Below are 20,712 nucleotides of genomic sequence, written 5' to 3'. Positions count from 1 at the left end.
AATCCTGTTAAAATATTAACACTACTTTTGAAGAAAAGGAATCATCAAGGTTTAAACAAGATGGTATTAGTGAGGTTACAGAATAGAAAAGCTGAGTTGTTTATGTTTTTATTGCTTTGTGATTTGCAAAGCAAACCTACACATGTCACCTCTTTGGATCCTCCATACACCTTATGAAGCTACAATTTCCTTTTGCTTTGTTTCATTTTCCTCTTGAAAGAGGAACACAGAGAGTTTGTGTGACTTTCCTGAGGTCATGCAGCTGATTTGTAATGACCAAGTTCATAGTAGTAGTCTAAAAATGCTCATTAGTTGATATGCCTAAGTCAAAGAAAAGCTTTTGTTTTCTTATGTCAAATGTGTTTATGTTGGTTCATGATTTTTTTAATGGGATTGTGAAGGTAGCATCTAAGAGTCCAAGAAATATGGAAAGTAAAGAAAAAGGCTTTGTACTTGATTGACTCGGGGGGAGGAGGAGTGAAGAAAATTATGTCTTTTTTGTAAATGGTAAATATGAAAATAGGAGTATTTTGGAAAGAGAAGATTAATGAGTCTAATTTGAGGCATGTTGAGTTTGAGTTACTGAGGAATTATCCAGGTGGATAATGCCTAGCAGGAAGATAGAAATGCAGTCCAGCAGATTCAGAGAAGGCTCTGGGTCAAAAAAAACTATTTGATTCTAATCATCACAATGACAAAAGAAGGAATTCTGCAACAATTATGTGAGATTTCCAAGGGAGAATGTATTGGGGAAGAAAAGTTGATAATGTTATTGTATTTGATACCAGTTACTATTATCTATTATTTATACTCAGAATGTTAATATTGATAAAAGATTAAAATTCACTGTGCCATGCATTTAAATCCTGGTGTGTGTGTGTGTGCATGTGTGTGTGTGCGGGTGTGTAACACCAGAAAGAACACTGCATTCAGTGTAAGTGACATCACCTCACATCTGAAGTGGTTTCCCTTAAGAAGCTAAAATACTGCTTCGTCAAAACCCTGATATGTAAGGCTGCCCACTGAATTTTCTTCCAGACCTTTAAAGTTGTCTCCTCTAGTGATAAAATATGTCTCAAACATCCACAGATAACAGTGATAACCTGCAGTAATTTTTTCAGAGAAATTCTCAACAAAAGCTTGTGCAGCAAGAAATAATTCAGAGGATTTAATATTGCCAGCCCCTTGTTTGGTGAAGTCCATCACCCTCATTTGCCCCTGGCTTGATTTATGTAGAATTACTCTTTTTCATTACTCCCCCTGTCCTTTCTAACCAACACTAAATCCCCTGTGGACACGTATTGTTACAAGAAATACCTTAAGAGAATGAATTGTTGCCTCACAATGAAGAGTCGGATGGCTATTTACAAGAATCTATTTTAAGCATCTCTCTGCACCTAGAGGTCATTTCCCCTGCTGGGGGGTTGACTCCTGCCTGTCAGTGTTTTGGAAACATTTCAGTTTTCCTCTGTTAGCAGGAAGCTGACCTGACCAAGAGGAAAGTTAGAAGGGTGGGCAGGAATGACTTGGACCTTTCTCCACCATCATACAGCATGAAATTGAAGAGCAAATGACAAAAAGTGGGCTGTCAAAACGAGTACACACATTATCCCAGCAGCATTTTATTTCCCAAATTCACACCCTATAGAACCTCAGCTCCAGAAGATGCATCTGGCCAAAAATTGTCCTAATATTTGACTAAATCTGAAAATATTGATTATTGTACTTCCTTTTGGGCAATTTAAAACACATTATTGTATAAATACAAAAGTTCTACAGTAACTTTTATACATATATATGAAATATATTAAAATAATATAGTTTACTTTGTATAATCCAGTGATCCCCAAATCTATTTGACTGTAGGATCCATCCCTACCTTCTCCCTTATTAACGTATGGCATTTCTGGTGTGCACCAAGCCAGAGTTCGAGAAGCATCACTAGAAGATAGTCTAAGCTTTTTCAGGGCAGATATTATATATTGTCCCCTCTGCATCTTGCATATAATGCCTTGTAGAGTACATAGACTTTCAATAAATTAAAATAATTGGAAAGCAGTGAGTCTTATAAATGGACTAAAGATGTTTTCAATATAGTTGACTTGATTGTAAGTATGTATAATTTAGCTTTAGTGGAGGCTGTGTTTAACAGAAGGCTTTAAGTTTCTGCAGATTTAACAATCAGCTCAATCAGTGATAGGAATCAGAAAAGTTAGCCCGGAGAATTTTATCATGAAGTTGGTTGGAGTTGCACATCAGAGCTGAACTGAGAGCGGGGCACAGGTAGTTGGAAACACAAGGCTGATGAGTACAAAGAGAAGCAGCTTGCAGCAGCCACGTAAATCATGACCTGGAATGAAGTCAGAACTGCTCTGCCTCCATCGTGCAGTTTTCTAGGTGAGCCCACGTAGTTAAAAATTAGTTTTGGTCATTGTCATTGCTCCTCAAGGGACACCTTTCAGAAATATTAAACTCCATTTACAAAGCAGTGATGCCTGTTGTTCTAATGCGAGCACAAGCTCTTTGTTTAAATACTTGACCTTCTGTACAAATTCATCTTCAGTTTCAAGAGTCACCTATGGTGTAATGTATATAAGAATTAAAAGGTAACAAAAGGGGGGTGATGGACTATTTGAATGCTAATACACCCAATGCCATTTATGTTCACAATTTCTCTTGAAGTATCTTGGATACATGAGTTTTGACGAATAAATGAAAGATACTTGGATGCAATGGATTTCACTGTAGCAAAGGATACAATTAAGGTGGCTCTGATGCTTGCCATTATCAACTATATTCACACAGTGATATATTTTCCCCCAAAGAGATTTCAGGGCAGTTTAATATATATATGTGGTCTCTGACATTCTCATCACTGTGTTCAGGAGGCTTTTCTACATCCATTCATCATCTTCTCCTGCTTCTTCTATTTTCTGTTGATTTTTTTTAGGAATACTTATTTTAAATATGCATGACATTAAGAAATATGTGTAAGAAGTTTCTTAAGAAGATTAGCATGTATTGAATGTGTTCTGTATCTTAGGTGCTTTATTTAATATCTTTCTTAATCCTCACAAAAATCTTATGAAGAGTTTAAAAGAGGATTGATACTTAGCATAATTTCAAAGAGCTGGTACATGGCTGCACTAGGACTGACCATAATTCTGTCTAATTCTTTAATGGGCATATGCCATTTTGTGTATATGGCAAGTCTTTCTTTGAGAAAACACTCCTCAATCCATACATTCTTAACAACAGCAGCAGTTCAGAGAAGTCCAGGTGACGCTGATCGTAACCCCTGTGACCCAGCCTCTTGGTAATAGTGTATGATTCAAGGTTAGGCAGATGGATCCGAGTTCTCTTCTAGACAATTAGGAAAATAATGCTCTCATTTTCCCCGGAATTACAAGCTCAAATCTTGAGGTGGGCTTGGGGCTGAGTAAGTAGTTCTTAAAATGATTCATTAAAAAAAAATGTGAAAATAAGGCAAAAGCAAATGGAGTCAAGAGAATATAAAGGTGGAGACTTCATGTCAGTGTTTGAAAACATAAACACAACTCTGCCGGAAATGGCTTTAACCTAAATGCCTCCTAGTCTATACACCACCATATTCCCCTTTTGCTTAAATCAGTTTGAGCTTGATTTTTCCCCCCTTGGACCTGAAGTATCCTGGTTAATACAGATGGCTTAAGCTAATGCCCTTTTCTTGCACCCCACCGTTTCCTGTCTATAAATTTCAGCATTTGGAACAAGGAATTTAGCCCAAAATGCATTATTAGAGTCTTACAATGCAGAAAAAATTGTGGAGGCACTGTGAACATTCAGAGGTGATGCACAGTGTGACCCCTGCTGCTTGGGAACTTAAAGCTAGTTTGTGGAAGACAAGCCAATATGGGGGCGGACATCAATACCACAAGGCCGAAAGAGTGAAGTAAGTTCCGTACGAGCAATTCAATACACTGTGGGAGTAGAGATAGGAAAAGGCATTCTACCTGAGTATTTCAAATTTTAAAGAATGTTTCCTAAAAGGACTAGGATTTTACCAGGGCTTTGTAGAATGACTATGATTCAAATAGACAAACATTGAAAACTGATATTTCTGACTGATGGAGAAGTGTGAATACAAGCAGGCAGGCTTGACAGTCAGAGCATGTGAAGAAAAAATTTGGTGGATCAGATCAATATGAGTGAAAATCTAGACTATTATGTGGACTGCTGCAGAGACTGGGAAAAAAAGTTGGTTTTTCCATATACTGCGAACAGCTGAGAATATGAAGTTAAGCAATCTGACTTTCAATCAAGTGCATTCATTTAGATGTAAGGTAAGAATGGGGGGTGAAAGATAAAATTCGGATGAATGCATGATTATGTTATAATTTTGTAACAGTTATGACTGGGGGTAATGCTGCTTCCCTACTTTGAGATGTTTTTCACGTTGTACAGAACTCATAATTATAGCTCTCCCAGCTTTTCCCTGCCCCTAAACTTCTTCAAAGTGAAGATGGAGTGACTCATGTGGTTGGTAATTTGAGAATAATTGGCTAGATTAAGTACCTCTTGTCTTCTATTTGGAAGAGAGACAGCCTTATGAGAGGATTGCTCATTCCCCACCCTTACCTGGGCAGGTGTCCTACCTGTGGAGGTGCGTCTCATTCAGTGTTGCCTTTGACTAGAAGAGTGAGTCCAGCTAATTCTGGGGTCTACTGAGTGTAGGTTGACTTACATACAAATATGTCCACCATAAGCCTTATTTTCTACCCACATTTTATTAGTACTAAAAATGATGTGGTTTGTATTTTCCATTTCTTGGTTACATTTCTTATTTTTTTCATAATCTGGGCAGAGAAATGAGGTGCTATTCCTCGGGCCACTGAAAGACACCTACCTCGGGTGAATGGGCTACATCAATCAAGAAATGAGTGAGGGGGAAAAGAAACCATCGAGCAAGCCGCTCAAGGAGTGGGTGATTGGGCCGGCGTGCTGGGTCTTTGACTTAGGACTTCAGTGCACGGGCCACACATTTTAATCTTGGTGGTTTGTAGAAGCATACGTTCAATTGAGCAGCTTGTTGTATTTGTGTGATGGTCTTTTAACTGCTGAAGCTTAGACAAAGGGATATTTTGGCCATAGGATGGTTTGACCTTGGTGGATGACTGCAGCTTTAGGTGGCTTTGTCCAAAGAAAACAGGCAAACCTGGATACGGATGTGCTCAGGCCTCGATAAGGCCCCCAGGCTCCATAACTGGCTCCGGCAGACACAGCCAAGCTAGATAAGAAATGTTGGTCTCTGGCCTCAGAAAAGAAGTAACTGCCTCAGAGAGGATGACATCAAAGTTCTCTCTACTGCAAATACGAACTACGGTTAGCTTAGACGGACAGGCAGTGAGGTTCTCGACAGGGGTGAGAGGTCAGCCAGATTGCGAGGGGCCCTAGAGCACCTTACAGCCTCAAGGCGTCCTAGACAGGAAAAGCTTTTCCTAACCAGCATAGAAAAGGCAATGATACAGCCATAAGGGTAAGAATCTTTCTACATACAGGCTTCGCTCTTGGAAAATTCAATTCAGCTGCGTTCGGGGAATACGACAGTAAGGAAGTAAAGTTAGAGCTTAAAGTGTCCAGGCCAGGCTTAGGCAGGCCTGGCGACATTAAAACTGAGACTGGACTCATTAAAGTGGCATGCTACCCGTTTACAAAGAGCTTGTGCTCGCTGTGGTGCTGAGGTACCAGAAACACGTGACTCAAACGACAGACGGAATTTAAAACCATCATGCAGATGTGGACCCCCCCAGAGCCCATCTCCTCTGGGAAATCCGGTTAGTGGATAGAACCAAAAGTAACCACCAGTTGAAGACTTATTTCAACTGCACAACTGGTATACACTAACACTAGCCCAATAGGGGCAAAAACAAGAAAATTGATTTTGGTTGGTTGGTTTGTGTTCTTTTTTCCTCCATATATCTTCCTTTACTCAGATACCACGGAGCCTCTGCTCTGGTTGACAATGATTCAACCATAGGGGTAAGACTCATTCTAAATACAGGTCTTGTGTTTTAAACTTCAGTCTCTGTCAAGGCTAAATACACATTCTAGGAGCACAGTTTTCTCTGGATAGCAGTTTTAAGAGTTGGGTGTTGACCTCTAAATTCGGTAGACAAAAAGCCAATACTTTGATACCCATGGGTGCTTATTTCACTCTTAGGGCTTCTTAAAAGTGAGAACCTTGAGAGTTTAGTGTTAAATTAGTACAAATATGGGAATAAAATCCAGAAGGAAAGAGTGCAGGTGGTGGTCGCTAAAGGGACCTCAACCTCCTCTGATGCTGACAATCCTCTAGCAGAGGCTGAGAATAAAAAGTGAAATAGGATTAATTTTAGACTTTAACTTCTTTAAATTTTAACTCACAAGGGCAAGGCAATTTGGCGTTGGGCTTTAATACCTTCCAACTTGAACATCTTTGGACTTAAAGTACAATGGGAAATCATCTTTGGACTTTGATTTCTCCTTGGGAATTTTATAATTAGAGGCAGTTTATATTCCAATTTGGGCTATATTCATTTTTTTCACATTTTATTAGCTGAATATCACTTTGCATTTTTAATGTTGAATTTAAAATTTTTTTTTTAATTTCATCTCATGCAGAACTGTTCATATACTGTATTGGACAATTTGGCTGGATGTAAGTTAAGATGGGAAATAGAATGTGGAATTAATAAGGAATAAGGAATGTAAAGGGACAGTGGGATTCACGTAACTAATAGCCCGTCTGACATAACTGAGAGCTTTCTGGGGACAAAATGTGAACTACAGAGTAGGAATTCCAGAAAGGGGATCACAAAGATGTAGCAGGTGTCAATCTTCTGTTAATTGCCCACTGATTAAGAAAGCAATGTCCAGCAGTCCAGCAACACAGGCTTTCTAGAGATGAAGAGCATCTTTTGCCCTCCTCTCCTCTTTGCTATTTCTTTGTCCCATGTCTCCACTGTTCAGAACTTCAGGAAGAAAGAGTAGTTCATCCTCAGACCCCAACATCTTTGCTCAGTTGTTAGTAGCTTTCAGCATCAAGTTCAAGAATGCCAGACTCAATAAATGTCTTTAAAACGGACAAAAAATATTCTAAGCCTAAGACGTCACTTGACCAAAATGAGTATAAAGAGGAAGAACCTGTTATATAGAGTATTTTTAAAGTGGATTTGTACAGTGACATTTAAAACAGACACTGAGGTACAGGCATGGTACCAGCTGTTACCAGCTTTCTGATTTAGGGCCATTCAGTTGATCTATTGGAGCCTCATTCAAAAAATAGGAATAATAATATGTGATTGGGCTGAGGTCAATTGGCTCCGAGGGGCTTTTAAGATACATTCAAGGTAAAAACCTGCAGTTTGATTATAACCATATAACACCTATCACTACCTATGCATACAAGCACATATGTACATATTTTTCATGTTACCTAGGCTTGTGCTGTCCAACAGAAGTAGAAAAAGAATATCTAATTTGAAGTTTTCTAGAAGCTATATTAAAAGACGTGAAAAGAAAGGATAAAATTAATTTAGCAGTGTAATTATCAAAATATAAAGTTTCAATAAGCAATTAAATCAAAACGTACAATGATATTTTAGACAATTTTTTAATGAGTCTTTAAAACATGGTGTGCATTTTATACCCACAGCACATCTCAATTTGGACCAGACACACTTCAGTTGTCTCATAGCCCCGTGTGGCCAGTGGATTCCTTACTGGACAGCACAGATACAGGGTAATGAAAAGAGTCATCTAGGGAAATTAGCACTATTTGGAGCAGCATAGTTAGTATTCTAGAGCTGATATCGTGGTTAAAAACTGTCATAGACAATCATGATATGCCCCAAGCATAGAACGCTCATAACATTGTAGATCTGGGAGAAACTTGAGAGATCATGCGGTTTCAACCTTTCTGTTTTGGTTGCATGAATTGTGCCTGAAAGAGGACTCATGACCTAGAAAGGCCACACAGAGCACTGACAGCAGCAGGACTGGAACCGAAGCCAGCCGTCTGGTTTTCCACTTGAGGACACACTGTGCGAGGCAGCACCGTGACGCTCCCTTCTTTGAACCCCATCAGAGCACGATACCTACTCTTAAGTGAGCAAGCAGGGGAGAAGCATCATGGAGTTCCCACGGGGTGTGGGGTGCCTTCTGCACATGCACATTTCTTAGCACTTTATACGTGCTTTAATGACAAATTGCCACCTTAGAAATGGAAAAATTGAGATTTTTTTTTCTTCTAAAATATATTCTACAATATACATTCTGTAACTAAGACAGCCTAACTCGGTCCTCCGGAAGTCCAACACAAGTACCACACTTGTATAATTCGGTAGAAATGCCTTTTCCATTCCCAGGTTTTAAAAGCTTCCACTTGGCAACCGCAGCATTCCCTTACCATCAACCTTTGCATTTCATTCATCCTGCAGATTAGATTTGCAAATAAGAATTGAGAATTCTCTCTTCATTCTAAACTCTACTTTTTTTTTTTTTTAACATACTGCATTATGTTTCATTGAGTCAAGTTCTCAAAAGTGGAAAATAAAACTCAACAAGGGAAAGTCCTAACCACTGTCTTTAACCTCAAGGATTATAGTAATTTGTGACATTGTCTGTATGGTCAACATTGACAGAAAGCTGTAAAACGGATTATGGGGTGAGATGCTCGATGGAATGAAAAAGCTGTAACTGTGGGATACGTGACCATAAGGAATGGTACTCAAGTAGGGGTGCGCAGGGGCTCTGAGTTGTAATGCAGACAGATTCCCTTACCTGGGCAAGCTGGGGAGACTAAATCCTCAGATGATCAGAAGCAACCTCTGAGCGGCTCCAGTCTTAGTGGGCGACCTTAGGCAAGTCACTTACCCACATGACACCCGTTTTCTTAGCTTTGGAAGGATGCTCATCATCTATATTCAGCTAGATGATGTTTGCAGAGAGCTTTGAGATACTTGGATGAAAGGCTCCATTTACATGTAAAGTAGTGTTGCTATTCAAACCCCCTCTGCTGACTACTGTGCAGGAGGTGCACTGAAGGAGGGCAAATGAGGAAAGAGAAAAGAAAACCTGGCTCCCGAAATGATGGAAACCTGATTACCCCAAACCAGCTTATTCTGAAAGAGAGGTGTTCTGTTGCATTCATTCACCATTTCCAAACAGACTTCATTTTGGATGAGCAGATACGCTGAGCGAGACCAATCCGTTCTCTTTTCTGTAAGTGAGAAAAAAATCTGAGATAAGAGTAAAGCCACTGAAGTTCTGAGCATAATCCCTTTAAAAACTGTCTCCACTATATGCATCTGGCTTCCATTAATCTGCAGCACTGGAAAAAGTTAGAAGATTCCAAATGCCTCATTTTAATCCCAGTTTATACTAGACTGACCATATGTGTACATGGGTATTTGCAACCTGTCATTCATGTCATTGTCTTCTATGAATTGAACAATGGTGGGTTCAGTGATTCCTTGCCCACTTTTAGATCTCACTGATTCATAATGATATATAATATTTTAATGAAAGTATCTATGAAATAAATTGCAAAGCTTTCTGAATGTGCTTTAAAAATACTTAAAAATGAAGAGGAAGAAATAAGTGGAGTGAAAAAACGTTACCTTTATTATCCTAAGGCAAGGATCATGCTCAAGGTTTGTTTTTTTGTGTTTGTTTTTGTAAAGTTTTGTTTTGTTTTGTTTTGTTTTTTGGTAACACTTCCTGAATAAGGCCCCAAGACTTTGATACAGCACCATGTTCAATCTCTTTATCTCTGTAATATAGGATTTCCACCAGCATCTAAAATCCGTTCCGGGTCTTACACTTTTCCATTACTGGCTTTTTAGCAACTTCACTGTCATGGCTGTGAATTTGTATCTTTTATCCGTTTTGCATCCCCGGGGCAGGCGTATCTGTATGTTAGCTCTTGGCATCCCTGCAATAACCCCAGGAGCTAGGTGTCACTCCCTCCATGATTGCAGATGCAGATAATAAGCAGGGCAAGGTTATGTTGCCTGGTCAAGGTCACACTAGGTAAGTGGCAGAATGAAGAATTGTAACTAGCTCTAAGCGACTCCTAACCATGTAATTTCCCCACCACACTAGACTACCTCTTAAAAACAGCCTTGTCCCTCACATTTCTCTTCCTGTGCATACCTATTTGGTATCACTCACCTTGCCACTGACCTTTAACTCTTTTGAAACAATAAAACACGTGCAGATAAAATTTGGCAGAATAGAAATTATTTCTTTGAGTATCTTTCTGAAAAGGTCTTGGCCTACCTGAATAATTACTGGTGAAATGGATATGATCCTGCTAAACCCTAAAAGTACCTGACAATCTTTCTCTGTGACTAATTATTCCACAGACTGTCGTTTAATTGCAGGAGGTAGGAGGTGCTTTCTATAAACGCTTAACATTATAAGGGGACATGATCTGCAATCTTCAGATCATTAAACTTCTTACCAGGAATGAGTATGCTTTGGGGACCAATGACATTTGTCAAAAGAAGCCTGTGTGTTCAGTGGATGGGAGGATGCCGGGCCCAGGAAAGGCAGCCTTATAACTGTCCAGTGCTGAGTGGCTTTAATTATTTACTAGAAGGAAGGTGTGGATGATCCAGGCCTTCTCCAGAGAGATGGCTATTCAAAGAACAGGATGCGTAAAGTCACTGAGTGAACTGAAATCAATGTCTAAAATAAATTCCCCAGGACAATTTTCAGGTAGTTTGCAGCCATCACAAAATAGAAGCCGAGGGAGCCGGCCGAAGATGGTCTGAATGGAAGTTACAGTATAGTTATTTAGCACTTGCCCACATTACCTTATGCTGTGTCCCTCACACTTGACCCTAGCTGTCCCCTGGTGCCCAGAGCACATTCTGGTACATTGCATGCCATTAAATTAATGAATGAAGGTCACTGGATGGATATTGATCTTGGTTCCAGAGCCAGATCCAAACGTGACTGGGTAGGTGGCTTTGGTAGGTAGTGGTTAAGACCACAAAACACAATTCAGTGACAGCATGGACAGCAGCATAAGCATAGTCTTGTGGCTCCCAGCGTCCAAATCATGGGAAGAATATTTCAAATGCACATTTTGGCATTCTGTGCTAGATTGGAAGATGCAAGATATTTATGGATAGGATTTTAGTATCTCACCTGTACATTTTTCAGCAGACCAAAGTTGCAGAACCAAACACGGAATTCAATGACCTGGTTCATTTGTCCATTAATCCACTTCCTCAGTCAACACACTTTCACTTGTCAATTTAATTTGTACTTACTGATACAGACTATGTGCTAGGCACTCTCCCAAATGCTGAGAAGTCCAGCTTATACCAAGTGAAAGTCCTGCTCATGTGGGACTTGTATTTCTTCTGGGAAAACACACACACACACACACACACACACACACACAGAACAGGTAAATATGCATCACTGAGAGTGCTGATATGCTTTGAAGGAAAGGGAAATCTGGATGAGAGAGAGACGCTGGTGGCTGGGCGCTCTGTGGTATAGGTGGCCTCTCTGATGAGATGACATTTGAGTAGAAGTAATTAGCTCTGAGGATATATAACCAAATGTTACTGGTAGAAAAAAAATGGAAAAACAAAGGCCCTTAACAGAAGCAGATTTGGCATGTTTGAGGAATAGCACAAAAACAAACAAACAGACAAAAACAGGGTAGCTGGAACAAAGTGATTAGGGGGAAGGAGGTAAGAAATGGGACTGGAGAGGTAGTCAGGGGTAGATCCTGAAAGATCAAAGAAATATTTGAATCTTACTCTGAATGAGAATGAGTGGGAGGCGTAAATCTTTGAAGACCCCCCCAAGTCAACAAGATACCCTCCCTCCGCGATAGATGCCCTGTCTAACCCCTCCCTAGAATGTGAGTGTGAACTCTGAGTGCAATGGACGGTCACTTCCACGAACAGGCAACGTTATATGGCAAAGAGATTTTAAAAATGGAGATTAGCCTCAGTGGGTCTGACCTGAGATTTGAAGTGAGGAGAGTGTCCCTGCTGGCCTGGAAGGAGAAGGAGTCCTGCAGGTGTAAGGGGGGAATCCTCCAGCCACTTGAATGTGCTCAGAAGGGCGCCTCCAGCCCCGGAAGGAAGCACAGCCCTGGCCGAGAACCTCATCGCAGCCCATGGGCCTTCTAACCTAGAGGTCCCAGCCTTGCTACTCCTGGACTTCTAATCTACAGAGTCATGAGTTAATAAGCGGGTGCTATTTTAAGCTAGGCATTTGTGATGATTGTTCACGGATCAAAAGAAAACTAATACAAAAGGGGGTCACAGAAGGGAAGTGCTGTGCATGGGGTGTGGCAAAGTCTGCCTTCGTTTTAGAAGATTGTTCAGGCTGCTTTGAAGCGGATGGGCTGCAGACGTGAGGCCACCGCGATAGTCCAGGAGAAAGGTGACGGTGTCTTTGATTGTGGTGACATGGATTAAAGATTCGAGAAGTAGTTGTATTATTTTAGAAGTTGGAGAAAATTTAAACCAAACTTGGGTCCGCTCACCCATGCACAGCACAGCCAGTCTGTTAACACCAGGCTGTGGTGAAGGGAAGTGTAGTGTTTATTGCAGGGTGTGCAGGGCAGACAGTGCTCAGATCACCCAAATTCCCCAATGGGTTTCAGTGAAGCCTTTGTAAAGTGACAGTGAGGGAGGAGCATCCCAACTTATGTGATCAGCTCATGAACAATTGTCTGGTTGATAGAGAGGTAGCAGGGCGTTGTCACAGGGGTTACATTGCAGTCCTTGGGAACCAGGAGGTCTTGTGGCTACAAGCTCATGGTCATCAAGTAATTAATTTCTTTTATTTGCTGAGGGTTTTAACATCTGTCAAACAACTCAGAAAATGTGCATCAGATATTGTTATCTAGGTGCTTCAGAGAGCAACTAAAGCAGAGGATATAAGGGAGGGAGTCTGTCCTGGGAGGGACCCATAGGGTCCCGCTCAATTACAACTGAATTTTCTGATTGAATGATGGAGGGAATAAGGAGAAAAAGGAGGCTGTATGCATCTCACCCAGGGTGTTGGATGGGACAGTTGAAAAGAAGAGGGAGTGCTGATGTCCCAGATCGAGGGAGAGTGAGACTGAAAGTGCAGACGAGGGGGAGAAATCAAGTGTTCATTCTGAGGCATGTTAAGATTAATATGCTCAAAGTAACATCCAAAATGAGGTGGCAGATAGGACGCTGGCTAAGAATTTAGAGTTCAAAAGAGACACTGGAGCTGGGAACATCCATCTGTGAGTCATTGGCATATAGCTTGCATCTAATGACAGCACAGAAGTCACTGAATGAATTAACACAGGAGAGGAACAAGATCTCATGTTTGATCCCCTGGGCACTAAAACACATGCTCCAACATAGCACCAGCTGACATGCCCAAGCTCATCTGAGATTCTGCAAATTCTCTCTCAAGGGTCCCAAGCAGACTGAGAAGGTATTCTGCAGCATAAGGGGGAATCCAGGAAAATAATCCACCACGCAGTCAAACGAGGGAATATTTTAAGAGGCAAAGATGTTGAATACTGCCCATAGTTTATTTTAGATTAATTGAGAGGTGGCCACAAGATTTAATAAGCAAAATGTTAGTGAGATCAGTTTCATTGTTACAATGGATGCAGACACTGGAGAGCAATAAAGGACAGAGAAAAAGGGAAGTGAAAACTTATATGCAAGGATATGGATGGCTTTCAAGAAGTTTGCATATAAAAGAGGAAGTAGGGAGAATTTGATCATTGGAGCAAGATGTGGAAATAAGGTATTCTAGTTTAATTTAAAAATGGGTAATGCATCCACATGGTTCATAAACCAAAAAGTATACAAGTCTTTATAGTGAGAAGTCTCTGCCCACGTGCCACTCTATTCCCACCCAGTCCCCATCATAACCCCACCTCGATGTTCACTATTTTGTTTCTTACCTTCCCCTACAAGTTTCCTTGTACGTAAATAAGGAAGTCAAAATATAGGTTCTTATCTTTTCACCCTCTTCTAAACAAGTCATATTACTATTTATACAATTCTGTTCCTTGCTTTTTTTTTCACTTTATACCTTACCTTGAGAATCCTTCCAATGTCAGCTCTGAAATAGCTTCCTTTTTGTTTTGTCTTTTCTTCCATAGCCTCATGTTATTACCTTGTACCATCAATTATTTAACCAATTCTCTATTGAAGGACCCTCGACTTGCTCCCAATCTCTTTCTATTGCCAGCAGGCCCGCGATGGATAACCTTGCTCTTGAATCATTTCACACAAGTTCATGTGCACAATAAATCCCCAAAGCGGATTCCTAGAGCAGGAATGTGTTGTACTTGTGGTTATAGCTGATGTTGTTGTTGGCTCATTGGCTTGTTTCTTTTGCTCATTTAAAAAAAAGAAGCGGGTTGAGTGAGTTAGCATAGAAGTAAAGGAACTGGGAAAAGTGAGGGTGTAAACATATAGAAGTAAAATGGATTGTAAACAATCCACCTTCCTTCCCAAAAGAAGGACATGGAATGAAGACCAGAGGGATGACTCCCATAAGGAGAAGTAAACTGTCCATCTCTTTGCCAAGTGGTCGACAGAGCTATCATCTAATAATTTCTCATCCTTTGTAGATTTTAAGGTTAGGTCACCTGCTAAGAAGAGGGGGTCGTTGCTAGGATCAGAAGCTTGAGCAAAGGGAAACAATGTTGAACTAGATGCCCTGCGGAAACTGAAAGAGAAGATAAGGGAGACAGACGAATTGCTAGGCAATGTTGTGAGACCGTTGACATCGGAGGATGTTGGTGTTACTGCCTTCACAAAGAATATCATCAGATTCAAGGCCTGAAAATGTAAGGTGACAATGGTCAAGTGAGGTGGAATAAGCTGCCAAGGACAGAATGTCAACTCTATTCTCACATCTCCATTATCCAGAGGAAGCTTGGCACTGAGGACAGACACCTGCCGTTCGTCCTGGCCCTGCCACTTAAAGTACCAGCGATCGTGATGAAATCAGTTCATCTCCATAGTTCCAGTTTCTTTATCAACAAATTAGGGTGTTCTTTGTAAAAAAAAAAAAAAATATATATATATATATATATATATATATATATATATATTTTATATATAAAAAGCTAAATGAGATCTGTTTTGAGGACATACTTGTCTTGGGGAACTAAGATAATGCTATACATGAAAGTTCTTTTAGAATGTAAGAGATTCTACATGCATTGCCATCATTAGCTCAGAGTTGTTAATTCTTGTCTGAAATTATACACTGTTTGAGGAGCTTGTAAAGAGTTTGTTCTCCTGGAAGTACAGATTATTTCTGATCATACCATAAATTATGATAATCAGGACCAAGTTTGAAAATAAAGAAATATATGCATATAAATGTGTGTATATAATGTTTGCCTAGGTAGGTAGACAAATAGATGTATTTTGTCATATTTTAAACAGATATATTTCTTTCAATTCATAAAAAGAATGATAATTTTCTAAGTTGCTATTACCCTAGAAATTTTTTACTTTTAAAGCAAGCACTTGACAGCCACTAATCTCTCATGTTCCATTCCTTTTCTTACACCTGTTGTGAAATAGGGCATTGATAGAACTATAATGGGTATAAATGTGTTTTTGAGTGAAGCAGTACATCATGTTCCGCTTACATCAATGCTAGTTTAGGTAACCCACTTTTCCGCTTTTAGTACTGAAAGTCCCAAGTCCAGGAGACCCCTCCATCTCCAGCAAACTGGAGCAATAATGTTCAGTTTGTCACCCTTATGCTATCTTTAGTATAGTTTAATTCATTAAACAAGTATTTGACAAGAGCACACCGTGCGCTGGTCGCTGCGGAAGCTACAAGCATAGATGAGCTGTGGGTGGGATGGAGAAAAGTGTTTCGTGGAAGAGCACAGGCTTCTGAGTCAGACAGCCCAGGGCTTGTAATTACAGATCTGCCACTTACTAACCTTGAGCTCGGGGAAATTTCTGGGTCTCTCTGAGCCCCATTTTCCATATGAAATATGGGGATGATAACAATATTACTTTAAAAAGTCTCATTATGTCAATTGAATGATACTAAGCATCATTTGCGTACACAGATCCAGTACCTGGGCTGGAAATTAGCTGATACTCAATACGTCCTAGTTTATTCTCTCATCTCCATTGATAGCTGGTCCAAGAGGATTAGTAAAATAGAAGAATGAATAGAGGGCAATTGAATTACACCTGGAGTGGAATAGAGGAGTGGGGGCCCCTGGGAGACGTCCTGCAGAGGTGACTTTGCATCTCGGGCCGGCTCCAGTTGTCAGGATAGTATCATTGATTAATAGCCACAGTCTGCTTTCTATTTTCCGTAAAGGGGGGATCAGGTTCACCATAAAAGAGACATGTTCTACTAAAGGGTCACAGAAAAGGAGCAGGAAGAAGAGGAAGAGACAGAAGGGAGCACACGCTCCAGTAAAGAACTGCAAAGTGTCTTCTTGTATGTGCGTGTGTTTTCAGACAATTCAATGGCACCTCACAACCTTGTATTACATGCCCCAGGAATTTATTGCAGAGGGTTTGGTGAATGCTGCTTTTTTTCCCAGAAGTTCTGAGTGGGGACTGACGCTGGCAGTTGAAGCGCGGTATCTCAGAGGTGTGACGTAGCTTAGAGGCATGGCTCCGTTCCCGGCAGGGGGTTGGGGGGTTAATGAGTTGACACTAGTGCTAGAGGTTTCTGGTGAACATTAAGGAAACTATTTCAGGAGACTGTATTTTGTGAACAGCACAGAAGATGCAATTGTACAAATTCCAAGGACAAGTTAAAGTCATTTCAATATTTCTGAAAAGTATGCATCCCCCCCCCCCCAGGTGATGAATATGCCAAGCTCTGAAAGAGGCATAAAGTTATCAGTCAGGCACAAGACCAAGAGATGGCTGGCTTCTGATTGCCACTCCTGTAGAGGGTTGTTAACATTTCAGGACTGGCTCTGCTTTCTTCAAAAAGGAAGAGAATTTCAGGGATAGACTGTAATAAGCCCCTCAAATGAATTATAATGAAATATATTATAAAACCTAAAGAAAACGCCATAGTTTGAAGGTCTGACACAGAAAACCTCTGGACATTTCCAAAATCAGAGGTCCTTTTGGTTTGCCTTTCTCTACAATGCAACTGGACCTATTTCTTAAGCGTTTGGATATAACTGAGCACTGACCACATGCCAAGTGCAGATAGAGACCAGAGATACAGAGATAAAGGAGATGAAGGCCGATGTAGGAAGAGAGCATTGTGAGAGAGAAACACAGACACAAAGCATGAAAAATATTCTAGGTAAGTTAATTAAAATACATGAAGGTGGATTCTGTCACAGAAATAAGGGCAAGGAGACTGGCCAAGAAAACAATGAGACTTTCTGAAAAAAAAAAAATATATGGTAAATATATATATATATGGTATTTATATATGTATTTATATATGGTAAATATATATATACTTATATATGGTATTTATATATGGTATTTATGTATGTTAAATATATATATTTACATATATGGTATTTATATATGGTAAAATGTAGTACCATGCAATATCTAATTTTTTTAGCATTTGTGATTTGGCCACTATGCTAAATAGTTTGTGTGTTCTGGGCTCCATAGAAGCAAGGGAAAAGGGAGGGAAATGACAGAGAGCTCAGGTATCTAAGAAACTGTCACTAATTCATTCTGACCGGCACAAGGGACACATGTGCATGTGTGGGAGGGGCTGGTGCAGTGATGGACAAGCCTGCAGAAGCAGGCAGCAGCCACATCATGTTACTTTACATTCTTCAGGAAGAAATTGGGGGTTTTCACATAGAAGTCCGAGCAGTGGTCAGAGTGTCAACTGCCTAACTCTCTCATGGTCAGCTACTAGCAGGGTCTAGGAGCTGCTGTGCACAGACCACATGTCAGGCACACACCTTGTCTAGTGTGTCATGCAGCGGAGGAAGATCAGAGTTGTGAGATAGTACAGATTACATAATGTGTATTTGTCTCAGCCTTAAAACATCTTCCCCCAAAACACATTAAGTTATAAGTATACTAGTAGAGGATAAATAAAATAACTTTAATACAGAAAGCATGAAGCCCAGCCTGACTATTTCATTTACATCTTCTGAAACATGCAATAGCTCTGATCTCCTCTTGGATACATTCCAAGACTTCCAGCCTGTAATTCAAGAGTCTCTACCACTTGTCTTAACCTCAGTCTTTCAAGTGAATTTTCTCCCCCTAAACTGCTTCTCTCCTCCTTGTGCATTTCCCTCTTGATTCTGACCAACCTCAGAAGCCTACCGATGAGCCAAGATGTTTTTCTCCTGCAGAGTCTTTGCTGACATACATTCCCAACACTTCTGCTGATGGCTGTGGGAATTTCTAGCTGTGTGATCTGGGGGAAGAGCGCCTCTTAGGGATTCCCCTTCCTCTGCTGCAAAATGTAGAAAATAAGCCCTGCTCCACCTGCTTCACGGCGCTCACCTGCCCTTCTGTCGTTCACCCTGCACGTAGTTACTGAGTACCTGTGATGCGTCAGGCGCTGCTCTTCACTGGGGTTGGAGCAGAGCAGCAAAGACCAAGGGTTCCACCCTAGTGGGGCCTATAGCCTAGTGGGTAGGGGAAGAAGTTAAAAACTGAGTTATGAAGTTATCCTTAGAGGAGGATAGGTACTATAAAGAAAATGTAGTAAATTATGGAGAGTAGGGAGTGACAAGTGGCCGTAAGTGTTACTGAGTCCAAGCTTCTACTGCTCCTGGCATGGCAGGCCAGTGAGTCGTGAGACAGGTGTTGGGGCAAGGAATAGAGACTCTATTCAGAAATCCAGCAAACCAAAAAGATGGCGGACTAGTGTCCCAAAGAACCATATTCCCTGGGTTTGGATGCTGGTTTCTTTTATAGAGCAAAGAGGGGAAGGTGAAGAGGTAAAGTTTAAAAAGGCAATATAAATTGTTGCAAATATTTCGTGGTTCCAGCCAGACTCTGGAGGGGATGTGTTAATTTCTTCTTTCCCACAGCCATTTACAGATGGGCCTGTCAAGGTGTTTCCTGTGAGCTAAATAAAGATATTTCAGCTTAACACTCAGGTATTGTTGGGGGCAGGGGCAGGGTTCCCAGAGATGGGCCATTATGTACACTTTAAGCTATAGCCAATGTCCCTAAGTCAGTGATAAACTTGTAGCAAATGCAACAGAATACAAAGGTTAAAGTGTCCAATATCCAGATCCAATAAGGGGTTAAATTTGTTTTTCCCTGTTACATAAGTATCAAATGCCATGTTGTAATGGAAAGAAAAGGCAAATGATACTAAACCCTATAACATAAACTGCTAAACTGGCATTTCAGGAGGGCTCACACATGCCCAGGGCGGCACTAAGCACGTTAGATATATCTCACTTAATTCTTCTATCAAACCCAGGCAGACATTACTGTTACTATCACTGTTCTATAAATGAGAAAGTGAGGATATATAGAGAAGTCAGTATTAAAGTAGTTGCTGAATAGTATTCATGCTAGTTGGAGAGAAACAGCTGATCGTGCCCTGCAAGACTTGTACATGCACCATCCACACTAGCAGACACACAAGCACAATAGCAACTCCACAAACGAGTGACTAGGCTCCCTCAGAGGTCCAAGGACCCAGTTTAGTATATGCTTGATTCATATGATCTCATTTGGAAATTGCTCATCAGCCTGATGCTTTTCAGCTGGGAGTTTCAGAGCAGTGTGAGATGCGCATTAAAGCATCCCTGGAGAGAAGACAGGAGGAAGCCACCTCTGTGGGCTTGCTCCCTTCTGACACTGACTGTGGCCTTACAGGCCCAAGAAGGAATGGATCAGAGTAGAACAGCGGGATCTGGCTCCATTATTCTGGTCCATTCTAGCTCAAGCCATCTAGTGTTTCCACAGTTCCATTTTCCCCATGTGGACACTCAACTATGAGGACAGAGCAGGAGAAAAGAAGAGCCTTCAAAAGAGTGGAGAAGGAAAGAATGTGTAGAGGAATGAATTCCATCAAAAGACACTTGCTTTCGAGAAAGTTTGCATTCAGAATCCTAAAAGTGAGCTTCATTTGGGCCACCGAATGGTTACACTAGCTTTTATTTAATACATGTTATGACTAGAGAAGTTTCTTCCAATTTGAAAGGACCCTCACACAGAGTGTTGCCTGGAGAAATATGGCTTAGTCATCACAGAGACCTACCAATGAGACTGGTAACTGGAAATGCCATTGATGTCCAGGGAACAGTTATTAACTTTGTAGGCTAAAAACATCAGCCATATACCTGAAAATGAATGGGCTTCAGAGGAATAACTCATTTTATAATTTCTTACACAGGAAGCTTGTATGTAAACCAGAATACCAATTTGCTAAATTATATTGAGAAATGGAATGTATCAAGTAGGTTATCAGATACTGTTTGCTGGTCAATGCATTTGTTCTCTGTTGACAAATCCATACCAGAAATACACTCATAATCAGAAAGCTTTTTTTTTTTTTTTTTTAATGAGCATTGAGCCAGAGGAGAACCAAGTAGTTGGATCAAAACTGTGTATGTTGTTGAGACGGGATGGATTAAACTGTGGATGTTACTAAGATGCAGTGGATTACTAGGTCCGTTTCTGCCCCCATGGACAGACTTGCTGCCGTAGAGTGACTACTTATTTTCATGGGTTATGATAGTCTGTCTTCTGGAGAGCG

This window comes from Camelus bactrianus, chromosome 2 (genome assembly GCF_048773025.1).
Source record: "Camelus bactrianus isolate YW-2024 breed Bactrian camel chromosome 2, ASM4877302v1, whole genome shotgun sequence".
Classification (NCBI taxonomy): domain Eukaryota; kingdom Metazoa; phylum Chordata; class Mammalia; order Artiodactyla; family Camelidae; genus Camelus; species Camelus bactrianus.
Note: the sequence above shows the minus strand (reverse complement) of the source record.